This window comes from Acartia tonsa, chromosome 10 (genome assembly GCF_053477335.1).
Source record: "Acartia tonsa isolate MP-2025a chromosome 10, ASM5347733v1, whole genome shotgun sequence".
Classification (NCBI taxonomy): Eukaryota; Metazoa; Arthropoda; class Copepoda; order Calanoida; family Acartiidae; genus Acartia; species Acartia tonsa.
Window position 1 is genome coordinate 14,223,954 of NC_137269.1, and position 13,346 is coordinate 14,237,299.

General features: G+C 32.0%; 1 protein-coding gene across 3 annotated transcripts in view; it reads left to right on the forward strand.

Moving 5' to 3' along the window:
- The window catches only part of LOC145329468 (uncharacterized), a 148,219-nt gene that overhangs the window by 52,223 nt on the left and 82,650 nt on the right, over nt 1-13,346 (forward strand). Inside the window, exon 2 of one of the 3 annotated variants that reach the window (XM_080173633.1) lies at nt 11,712-11,818. The exons of the other annotated variants lie outside the window; for them this stretch is intronic. The gene's annotated coding sequence lies outside the window, so the exon portion shown is untranslated. The remainder of the gene's footprint in view (nt 1-11,711; nt 11,819-13,346) is intronic. 3 annotated transcript variants of the gene reach the window in all.

Here is a 13,346-nt window from a genome sequence, read left to right on the forward strand (position 1 = left end):
ATACTGGAAAAATTATTCTGTTTGATTTTTTTTGCTAAAGTTTTTTTTAATCCATGTAAATATTTTTAGATTTACTCAAAGTACAGTGAAGAGCAAGGACATATACCTTCCATAGAAGTGGAGCAGTTTCATTATGAAATAGTTTACAAGTAAAAAGAGCTCTATGATATTATGCTTATTATTCATAACTTAACAAATTACAAAATTCATAAGAAGCGTAGCGAATAGAAGGGACAAATTTACAAACTGAGTTTTGGAGCAGTTGTCATAACAAAGAAAAAACAGTGAGAATATGCGAAAACTCAAAGAAAATCACGAAACCCTACATCTTTTTAAGTATGGCCGACAGTCAGACGGACAAAATAATGTATAGCATAGATTTGCACATGTCATAGGAATCTTTACTTAAATTTTCAGCAATTTTGACCAATAGCGTTACGAACTAAAGACGGACAGACATAGTGAATTATGGATTAGCTGTGCTAGACAAAAGATTTCAACATTCTTTAGAACTTTAAGACCAGAATAAACTGCATATGAAAGCACTTTTTCTAAACATTTTTTTTGACAAACAGAACAAAATGTAATCTTTTTAGAATAGTTTTGCTACTAAAACTAAATTATGAGAAAGATGTCTCATTAACATAAGCTTCATAGCGGGCATAAACAAAAATATATTTTCATCGTTTACATATGTGTTTTTACCGATTTCTTGAGTTCAGTTGCTGGACCCCTATCCTGCCCCCCCCCCCCCCTTAATTTTTTTACATTACTTATTATGTCAAGTTAAATGATTCAACCAATCACCAGGGGGTAGGGTATACAAATGTAAAATATAAAGATACCTGAAGTTTTATATTCTAAACATGTTTTCTTCTTTGTTGGTTATACGTTCAAGCTTGTGAGTAGGAAGGGGCCAATTACAATAATCGTGGATATTGCTGTTTTTCCCTCGTATTTATCTCGCTTCTTCTATTTGATTTGGGTCTAACTGTCTGTCTATATTTGTCATAAAGAGTACTTATTTTGAGAGAGGGGCATATAATTAAAAATCCCTACATATTATGTATTAATGTCTCTCTCTTACCCTTTATCTCTTTCTTTCTCTCCCTCTCTCATTTTATCTATTTCTCTCTTTCATTCTCTTTATCTTTCTCTAATCCCCTCATTCTATTCCCTCCTCTCTCTCTCTCTCTTTCTATCCTCCTCCTCTCTCTATCCTCCCCCTCTCAAATACACAAATTATCCCTGTAATATATGACTTAATAAAAAAATATTTTTCATGCTCTTACATAATACATAAAAATGAATACACAAAAATGCAATTTTATCAAGGAAATAATATTATTACACATATTTGGAATTTTTTTTCTAGAAAAATAATAATAATAATATTGCTACAATCTTGTAAATATAAGGGGGATAGTTATAAACACAACTTCTCTGATTCGTTGGCTTAAAAACATGGGTGTTGGGATTCATTTAAAGGAGTAATCTATCCAAGGCAACAATGTCCATACTTTTGACCAATAGGGGTAATTTTATTTATCATAATTATCATTCATTTATCGTCCAATCCTTATACTAAAGTATCAGGATGTCTGTCTGTTTGTATGTGTGTTTGTACCGAAGGATCTCGCTAACCGCTGAACCGATCGGGTTCTCCTTAACAGGGTAGCTTCTCATAGGTCCCGGGAAGGTTTATAACTATTTTTTAAAACTAAAATTAAAAATGAGGGGGAAGCGCACACCCCCAAACAAAATAAAAATTTTCCACCCCCCAAAAAAGGTTTTTTTACTTTTTCTTTTAAAATCTAAAATAAGGGCGTAGCCGCTAGTATCATATAATTAATTAAGATCCTAGGCAAAAGTTAAAGATACAGTTGTAGCCAAGTAACACTATTTGGGAAATACAAGTGAGCATCTTGTATTGTAATTTACTTTGTCCATCGGTTTGTTGATCATCATACAAAATATAAATATTAAAAATATAAAAATACGGGATAAAGGTTTTGTATTTTTCCCCTCTAATAAATCTATTCTTGATTGTATCAATTGCTCTTTTTTACCGTATTTCCATCCAATGTTCCTTTCTCCTTGGCAGAATTAGAAAAATTTACAATGTAGATTCAAATTTCAAAATATTTATCTGTGTTTTTAAAAGCGAAGCTTTTCTATAATTAGGGTCAGTCCATCCGTCCGTAACGGTTTAGTTTTTTTCGTTAAATCAGTCAGGTTAGAATTGTCCTAACGATTTCAAAAATTGCATGATGATTCCTATACGACTTTGAATTCATAGCAACTCTATAATCGTTACCAGAACGTCCATTTAAAACATGCTGATTTTTTACTTTTTTGACATCAAATTTTGTATGTTGAAATTATCATATTTATCTGATTTTTGAATACCCATTCCAATTACAACTAGGTACAATCTTATAATCGAAGCATATTCATAATCAAGTCCTAAATATGTAAGTATGTCCTTAAACAGTATCATGTATTTAATTACTTTTGCAACAAATTTACTTACAATTTTGTTTCGTCTTACTTAAGCATTAATATTCTGCTTTTTCAGTTCTGACACTCCACAAGTTCGTTTGTCATTCTTGTTTAAACTTGACTTTGAGAAAATAAAATATTGGACAGATATAAATGCATGTAGGGAGGAGATATTGGGATGTTATTTATACTGGTACCCAAAGTTTTAAACCAATTTATCTTATTCGTTTGCTCAGCAACATCGGCTCTTCACATAATTTTAATCTACAGTAGGAGTAATATTGTTATTATTTGTGATGTATATCAATTTATCATCCAATGTCTTACCTCTTAAGAACCCTGTAAAACTGTTTTCTTTCTATATCGGTGGGAAGAATAAAAAAATTCAGCTCTCTTAATTTTGTTCATATTTAGCCAGATATATTAATTTACATAGGACGATAGATTAATGTGCGACCACAATGATGGTATTAAAAATTAGCCCTGCCATAAAACAACATTAATGGTTGAAAAGTTTGCTAGTTTGAACCAACCAATCAAAATTTGGTAAAAGGGAACAAGAAAACGTGTTCCTAATTGGAAAAAGACAAGCAATCTATTAGAAAATGTTTTTAAGGTCAAATGGAACAAGGGGTTGAAATAAAGCTGTTTTAAGGGGTTTGCATTTTTAAAAAGCATAAGGAAAAAATTCTTGACACAAAAAATGACATTGTAGTCTTTTTATTTGCTTTAAAAACCATCACAGCCAATTTCAGCCACAGAAATGCCGCGCTGTGATTGGCTGAAATTTCGCGCACCCCGATCTAAATCACCATTAAAATGATTGAAAGATTCAGCTCAGATCAACAATTTTGATTTATTTGATTTGCTTAATGGTTTCTTTTTTCTTTTAAGCTAGGAAAAACAAAATTCTGAATGATTCTAATTCAGATTGCCCTTTTTAAGAAAGGAAAATTATGTTTAACCACCTAACTTTTAACTGTATTTTATTTTTCATCCATGTGTTTCTCAATATTTAGTAGAAATCTTTTTTATTTGCTGCAACGGATCTTAAATCAAAAACTTAAATTCATAATAAACAAATGCCTGCGCCTTAACCTGTAGACTAAAATTAGAATAAGGGTAAAAAATACCTTGTAAGTTGGTCTTAGTAATAGTCACTTTTCAAAGATCACCTACGAAAATTACTACCTAATACTAATATTTTTTATAATATAAACCTTATGATAAAAAAGATCAAGCAATGCTTTTGTTTTATTAAAAAATGTAACATATTTAATGCAAGTATTAATAAATTTTGTTTTTAAACTTATATTCGAATTTTTTAAGATAATTTATATATTATTAAATAATTATTTTATTATTTATAAAACTAGTGGTTTCTCGTTTATTGTTATTAATTCAAAGTTTCAACTACTTTTCCTTTTTTGATATGAACAGGACCAGGTACAATGGAAAGGAATGCAAATTTTTCACCTTTACCTTTGAAGTTGTAGAATAAGAGTACATTATTTAAGTGTCCAGTATTGGTCCCTGTATGTTTACAATCCACCTTTTAATGCCATTACTGGGGATAAAATTAATTTAACAACAAAATCTTGGGGATTAGAATTCAGACAAATTTAAATTTAGTGGATGGGAGATGCAAATATGAACAAAATTCATGATTGTAATAGTAGAGGAGTGGTCTCACAAAATTACAATTTTTAATACTTTTTAAAGTCATTTTTTGTTTGTTTAATTACCACGTCTACTAATTTTTTTTCAGTCCGCCAATCAAAGAACCTGAAGACATAGGTCAATGTACAGAAATTTTAGTCAAACCAATAGAAATTTTAGGTCAATTGTTAAGGTGTTTCTGAATTGTACTTATTTAGGTTTGCCACAGAGGAAAATCGGTTCAACTCCAAAAGACTTTAAGAACACATTATGCAGTTTCTTTTTGCACAGTTTTTAGTACTTTATCGTTTTCTTGCTTGTTGTTGCTATGATTATTATTTACTAAATTGTTTTAAACTAAAATTTTAAAAATTATATAAGAATTCTGAAAATGATTTTATAATAACTGTTACATAATACAGAAAATGCAATATAAATATCAAATACTTTTAAAATTTGATTTTATGTAAAACGTAAAATTTTTATAGTATTTTCTGATTAAAAAATGTCTAATTCGAGGGGCTTAACAGCTTTAAATATGTTTTACAGCATTGAATATGTATTAATTTAAGCTTAATGTGTTTGTAAAGATTATCCGCAGGGTTAGGTCAACATTTCAGGGGTTTTAGGGATAGGTAATTTACTTTTAGACCAAAAAAAATAAATATAATCGGTGTGAAGTTGCATGGCGATTCCTGTAGTAGTTAGGTACAATTTAGAAAGAGTTGCAACATTATAATCATTACCAGAATGTCCGTACGTCCCTTTTAAACATGTTGATATTTTTTACTTTCAACAACAAATTTTTATGTGATCTAAGTATCCGATTTATCTGATTCCTGTGACCACAAAGTACAATATTATAAGCAAAGCAACTCTATAATTAAGTCCTAAAAATGTAAGTATGACCGTTAACATTATCCTGTATCACGAAGTTTTTCAACAAATTTACTAACAATTTTTGCTTTGACTCTTATTCATGTATATTCTGTTTATTCAGTTCTGACACTATACAAGTGTTAATGTCCGTTTGTCCTACCGTTTCAGAGCTTCGCTTGAATGGATGTTGTCATCCTTGTTATATAATATTTCTTTTACACGTTATAATTGTTTCTTGGTGTGATGATTCCTGTTGTGATTAGGTACAATTAATGAAGCTAAGCAGCTCTATAATCATTACCAGAAAGGCTGTATATTAAAAACAGAATAAATTTTTGCTATTTTATTATATTATACTTGACTTTTGGAATGTAAATTCCCAGGACAATCAGACATGATGTGAAAGACGTAGCATCTCAACAATTAAGTTAAATTAGAGATTTTTTTTTGAAAGATATAGAACTTTTTAAAAAATGAAGGCTGATAGATGCGTTGTTTATTTTTAGTTGTTATGATTGTTTATCTAGCCTTCTGATTTGTTTAGCCCAGATTTCATGGATGTTGTCATCCTTGATTAATTCACCATTTGGTTTGGTAGACGAGCAAAAATATATTCGTTAGGAAAATTGCTTTGCCACAAAAATCTTAAGAAAGTGTTTACTTATTCCTCTATTTGTTTTTACATGTGCATTAATGTTGTTCACAGACTTGTTATTAGTAATTTATTGCTTTAATAGCGTCTCTGTCCCAAGTCTCCAAAAAAATATGTGTCAACCTTCACCACAGTGCGTTCGAAGGGTGATCTGACTTTTGTGTCAGAACCTGAATTGGGACATAGTGCATTTAATTACCCTGGGTTAGGTAACTTCTTTTCACTTTTCAATAAAATCTTAAATGCAGTGGTTTTTGCAGGAGGTATCATTTTCAGTAAAAAAATTAGACTAAAACTAAACAGTTTTTACTTAATATCTACTTCTATTTTCAACTGAAAAAAATCCTTTTTGTTATATACAGAATCATTTTTGTTACTTCTTATCCAAAATAAACTTTTTTAACTAACCCATAATTTCAAATTTTTCATTTTGTTCAATATGGATAAAATAAAAATATTACCACTTCCAAAAGACTAAAATCAAAATTTCAAAGCTCAAAAAAATGTTGTTCATCAAAAATAATTAGCAGTTTACAGGACTTTTTTGCATCCATCTTCTTATTTAGCAGAAAAAAAACAACAATAGAATCTATTTTTCAGTTTTGACGTAAAAAAAAACATTTGATATAAAAATAACCTGCTTATGTTGATATTTTTGAGGTTATGTTACCATAATTAATTTTAGGCCTGATGGCCATGCCATTTTAAACTCTTGTAATTTATGCGTTATGAGATTGTGATTTTGTGGACACTGTCTGCACGCATGATGTTAAGATGAGTTATTGTGTTCGATTCCCAGTGACTAGACGGGTGTGTGTTGGAATGATTTTCTTGTATTCCCTGGCAAGTTCGAACCCATTAATTCCCTTTTCCTTACACCAGAGAATGTGTGTGTTACGCGGCATTCCTAACTATCTCCGCGCTTCGCTTGTAAACAAACAAAGAGGCGCACATTTTTCCTTGATGATTCCCATGTGAAGAGCTACGTGAATAAAAATAATGTATTGGTTGAATATACATGCGCTCTAATCCGTGGAAGATCTCAAATAAGCCTTCCTGCTTAGTTTGACATCATAATGTGGTAAGAATTTATCTTTAATTCTTAATAATAAGTGTAGTATGGTATATTTTTACGAAGAAATTTAAAACATTAATTTTTCAACAAATAGACCATTTAACTGCTAACTTTTGACATACGAATATTTTCCTTAATTTTATTGATCATTTGAATCTAAAATTATCAATTTCTGATGCTATTTAATATGTTTCGTGCCAATTTAAAGTTTTTTAGAAATTTTATATTTTTAATTAAATTGAAATCACGCAACCTCGATCTACAAAAATAATAAACCATTAATATTATGTAATTAATTTTTATATTTTTGTTTTAGATTCACTGTTTTCATGGTAATAAATACACATTCGTAAACATTCACATGTTGGTCATTCGGAGGGCTTGAGATTAAGATTTCGAGAACGGCAAGGCATGCGTTCCGAAACAGGAACAAACATATAAAATATTTTCAAGTTAACTTGCAGTAATTCATATGTAAAGAGGGGCAATAGATATACACATAATAGACATATCATTATTTCTCAATTGCAAGTAAAACTCACTAGCTATAACCTTATGACTAATTAGGTATATTATTACCTCTTATATAAAAGGCGTGACAATTTCTTGGTAACCCGAGCCGAATTTTTAGGGTCATAATGGATATTAATTAAATTATAATCTACTTAGTCATTCATATTAAATCACACTTTTTTCACATCTTTGGAAAAAGAACCTTTATTTAGGACATAGGAGCAACAACAATACTTTCTTATTACGTATCTGTTTTATAAAATCTAATATAAAAGTGGTGCTTTAACACTCAGTGCCTGTTGCTCAATGATATACTTTCCATAACCTCAAAAATATCAACATAAGCAGGTTATTTTTATATCAAATGTTTTTTTTTACGTCAAAACTGAAAAATAGATTCTATTGTTGTTTTTTTTCTGCTAAATAAGAAGATGGATGCAAAAAAGTCCTGTAAACTGCTAATTATTTTTGATGAACAACATTTTTTTGAGCTTTGAAATTTTGATTTTAGTCTTTTGGAAGTGGTAATATTTTTATTTTATCCATATTGAACAAAATGAAAAATTTGAAATTATGGGTTAGTTAAAAAAGTTTATTTTGGATAAGAAGTAACAAAAATGATTCTGTATATAACAAAAAGGATTTTTTTCAGTTGAAAATAGAAGTAGATATTAAGTAAAAACTGTTTAGTTTTAGTCTAATTTTTTTACTGAAAATGATACCTCCTGCAAAAACCACTGCATTTAAGATTTTATTGAAAAGTGAAAAGAAGTTACCTAACCCAGGGTAATTAAATGCACTATGTCCCAATTCAGGTTCTGACACAAAAGTCAGATCACCCTTCGAACGCACTGTGGTGAAGGTTGACACATATTTTTTTGGAGACTTGGGACAGAGACGCTATTAAAGCAATAAATTACTAATAACAAGTCTGTGAACAACATTAATGCACATGTAAAAACAAATAGAGGAATAAGTAAACACTTTCTTAAGATTTTTGTGGCAAAGCAATTTTCCTAACGAATATATTTTTGCTCGTCTACCAAACCAAATGGTGAATTAATCAAGGATGACAACATCCATGAAATCTGGGCTAAACAAATCAGAAGGCTAGATAAACAATCATAACAACTAAAAATAAACAACGCATCTATCAGCCTTCATTTTTTAAAAAGTTCTATATCTTTCAAAAAAAAATCTCTAATTTAACTTAATTGTTGAGATGCTACGTCTTTCACATCATGTCTGATTGTCCTGGGAATTTACATTCCAAAAGTCAAGTATAATATAATAAAATAGCAAAAATTTATTCTGTTTTTAATATATCAACCAAACAAATCTTGACTGTAGGACATGCTTGGCTCTTTCCATCTGCCAGAGAAATAGTAGCTGTGCGACCAGTTGATGGCAACTCTAACTTCTTGGCAATACTTCTAGAAATCAACGTCAAATTTGCTCCACTGTCCCACATGGCATTGACGGTGACTTGACGTTTGTCAGCCGCCAATGCCGGGACCTGCTGCAACATCAGCATAAAATTGTTCTTGCTAAACAATTGTGATTCATACACTGCCGCAACTTGTCCACTAGCAACAGATTCATGTAATAATGAATTATGAGGCTGGTTGCAACTGTCAATGGTACAGCTGCCAAGCTTATCGGCTCTGGGACAATCGGCCACCCGATGCCCCTTTTGTAAGCAGAGCAAACAGGCGCCTATCTTCTTGATGAAGACTTTGCGTTCAGGAACAGACATATCCCTAAACTTGGAGCACTTAAACAACAGGTGATCAGAGTTACAACCTTCCGACGGGCAAGGCTGTTTCTTCTTGGTCTTAGCTGGAGACCCAGGTTTACCAACGGCTGTAGCTGCGGCCGCAGGATTACCTTTCTTCTTGGAGGGGGTGTCTACATCGATTGAACACCTCATCAAAATGGCGCCACTCTGTTCCTCTATAATCTTCAACAGCTTAGGAATATTTGGGGTATCCATCGAGCCCAACGCCAGGTTGAGCTTGTCCTGGAAATCACGTGGCAACTTCTTGGATAACATTTCCAAAAGAATAATGGTCAACCACTGGCTTGTGGTGACTTCCTCATCATCATCATCTTTAGTCAGCTGCTCGAGCTGGCTAACTGCACCACCAAACTCTGCTAAGACTGTCACAATCTGATTGGAGTCCGACGGTTTAGGCTTCTTCTCCCATTGGTTGAAAAGGCAGAGCATCTGACGTGTTTTGGACTTAAAACGTGCGTCGAGGTAAGCCCATTGAGATTCATGCGATTGAATCTGAATTAACTGAAGTCTCAACTCTTTATTTTTGCAGACCTTTTCACTGCTCAACAATAACTGTAAATATGACGGGTCCTGTCCTACGGTAAGCTTTTTAAAATTGTCCTTGAAACTTACGTAGGCTGACTCTGAGCCGTCAAAGCTTGGAAGAAGGCGTTCGTCGACACGATTCATATATCCTGGCGTGAATATAGAACCGGTGCCGAACTGTGGTGTGCCAAACGGCGACACAAATGGCGATGCTGTCGAAGCACCCGCCGTCGTTGTAGGCGGCTTCACAGGTTCAAGCTTAACCTCGGCCAGCCGTTTCATCAAAGCAGACAAAGTGTTTATAATTGGTTCTGGTAAGGGAAAGTATGACCCTTTAATAACTTTCACAATCTTTAAGCAACGATCATATAGTTCAGCCTTATGGTCAGGCAAATTATCACCAACTAAATCAACAACACTTTGAATGTCACTAAGCTCCTCCATAGCATCTAGAGCATCTTTCAGAGCGTTATAATCCTTTTGCACAGTAATTATATTAGAATAAATGTCACTAAACTCCTCAAGCTCTTGGATTCTCACACCAAGCTTGCTAAAACCGACCATAATGCTATCGAATGTCTCGAACTTGTCATGGACAAGGATTGACTCCTTAGTGAAATGTCTAACATCAAGCTCTGAAGATTCACTGACCAACTTCATCACTTTATTTAGTTCACTGGTTAGGGCCTCGACGGCTGGGCGCAGCCGCAATCCCAGTTGAGCACCTTTATTCTTTTTAGGACCCATGATTGTCACAATAATTAACTGTACTGATTACGATTATAATAATGCGTGGTAAGGTATCACAACCAACACATTCACAAAACTTCACAGATATTTTCTTAGCCGCATCTGTTCTGTCTTGTTTTCATTGTTTCGGAACGCATGCCTTGCCGTTCTCGAAATCTTAATCTCAAGCCCTCCGAATGACCAACATGTGAATGTTTACGAATGTGTATTTATTACCATGAAAACAGTGAATCTAAAACAAAAATATAAAAATTAATTACATAATATTAATGGTTTATTATTTTTGTAGATTGAGGTTGCGTGATTTCAATTTAATTAAAAATATAAAATTTCTAAAAAACTTTAAATTGGCACGAAACATATTAAATAGCATCAGAAATTGATAATTTTAGATTCAAATGATCAATAAAATTAAGGAAAATATTCGTATGTCAAAAGTTAGCAGTTAAATGGTCTATTTGTTGAAAAATTAATGTTTTAAATTTCTTCGTAAAAATATACCATACTACACTTATTATTAAGAATTAAAGATAAATTCTTACCACATTATGATGTCAAACTAAGCAGGAAGGCTTATTTGAGATCTTCCACGGATTAGAGCGCATGTATATTCAACCAATACATTATTTTTATTCACGTAGCTCTTCACATGGGAATCATCAAGGAAAAATGTGCGCCTCTTTGTTTGTTTACAAGCGAAGCGCGGAGATAGTTAGGAATGCCGCGTAACACACACATTCTCTGGTGTAAGGAAAAGGGAATTAATGGGTTCGAACTTGCCAGGGAATACAAGAAAATCATTCCAACACAGTTCCATATTTTAACATAAAATTATTAAATTTGATATTTTCATTTTTCTCAATATGTAATGCATTCTCTAAAATTTTAACTTCAAATAATAAAGATTTAAGGCGGTTTCCCTCAAAGTTACTATTTGTCGATATAATTTGAAATTAGGAGATGGGGGGGGGGGGGAAGTTTTTCATGTGTTGGATAGCATTTTAGGTTAATTTGGGTTGGCGCCTTTGCTGGGGTTAATGTATAAAATAGCAACAAATTCTTATTATCAATATATTAAAAAATTTTAGAGGGGGGTTTCGCTTGCTAGCCACTTTCAAGGAATGTTGCTTATATTTAAATAGTTAGATTTGTAGACTTTAACCGCTAAGCTTTTCTATACTAACTTTCTGTACGCCATACATCAGAAACTATTAGATCTATTCCGTTTGTTGCATAATTAATATTCAGATTATAGAAAAGCTCTACACTAATTTTTCGTTGCGTTATAAAAAAGTCTCATATTGTCAAAACTATAATCCTAGAATTTTTTTCGTTTTTAATTGTTGAAATTATTTTAGGCGTCGAAGTGGCTGTGACTGACGACTAAGTTGTCGACAAAGTCACCAAGTACCTTTGTGGCGAGCTAATATATTGCTCACTGGGTTCTTCTTGACACCAAGTTCAGGTAGAAAATTATGCTTTAAAATAAGGGATTCAGCGACTGGTAGATGGGAGATATTAATCATTCCTTTTGGTGCAATATTCTGTCTTTCCTTATACATATACTAGCGGCTGTGTCCCTAGTATATAGACTTTGTATTCGAATGGTAAGAAAAGTCAGACAGTGACCTTAAACCATCCTACAACTGTTAACAAAAAAATATATTAGTCTATAAAAATCCAATGGACTATTTAAAGCTTCCCGAGAATGGAAACAAAAATCGTTCATTTTTTAGATTTATCTTATAATACTTAATTCAATCGTTTTAATATAAATTTATAAAAGTATTATAGAACAAAAGAAAGAAAATTGAGTATATATATTTTTTGCAGGCATAAGCCAGAAGTTATCAGATACAATTATTGGACTTACAAACTTTTTCATCTTTGTTGTTTGAGGCATTGGCGTATTTGAGGGAAGTTTGTCTAATTTATAAATTATTAATAAATTGAAAATAAGGGTGTCGTTTGTTTGTTTATTACTTTAGGTCAGGTTAGGTTAAGTTAGGGGGTACTAAATAGCCCCACAACTAAAGTATAGGCCTTGCAGGGTTAGACATCCCAACTAACATTTCTAACTGTCTTTTCTAGTACTTTCTATATCAATAGCGGCTACGATCCTCGGAGCTTCTAGGGGTGCTTAGATTAGGGAAGTGTGGGCTATATACTATATAGTACTTTTACTTTTTCTATGTAGTTTTTTTCTACTTTTGATAAAGTTAATTGTTAAAAGACCTTTTTTTCTTTTCAAATTGTAAGGATTATTATCTAATATCTTACTGACTTACGAAGTATTATTTTTTAGCATAGATCTTTCACCTTTAAAAAATTACCATCTATGCCCAGGGGCTAAAACTTGTAAAGTAAGTTAATATGTTTTTGATCTCTAAGGTTTTTTCACAACTTATTGGCAATTTTTGATTTTATTTTACAAATATAATATATATCCCTCTAGATCAAAATAAAATAATTGAAATCGGATTAAAAACATCAATGATATGAGAAATAGTTTTCAAACGATAAGAGCAGATATAAAGCTGCTTAAACGCGGTCGGGCCGCTATGAATATTTTATACTGAAATACACTCCATAATTGTATAAATGTTCAATAAATTCTATCTTGAACAGCCCCCAAAATCGTTTCAGACGGATATGAAATAAACAAAGTATATTTTTAAACTCATAAAATGCGACAATGTTCTTAGTATGGCAAAGATTTACTTAAAACTTGGTCAATTATCACACTTCTAAACTGGGACAAACTCATGTACATTGTACAATACATAGACATGGTTGCAAATTATATATTTGTAAGATTTGTATACATTGTACTGTGAAATTTTGTGTAAGGCTTGTTATCAGTGACGTGCAAAGCGTTTCACCATGGGGGTATCAAGCTTTGAGGATAGTTAACACCCCCCTTACTCACAAAAAATTAAAGTCATTAAAATCCAACTTGAACAATTTTCAATGTCTTCCTTTTTTCATTATTT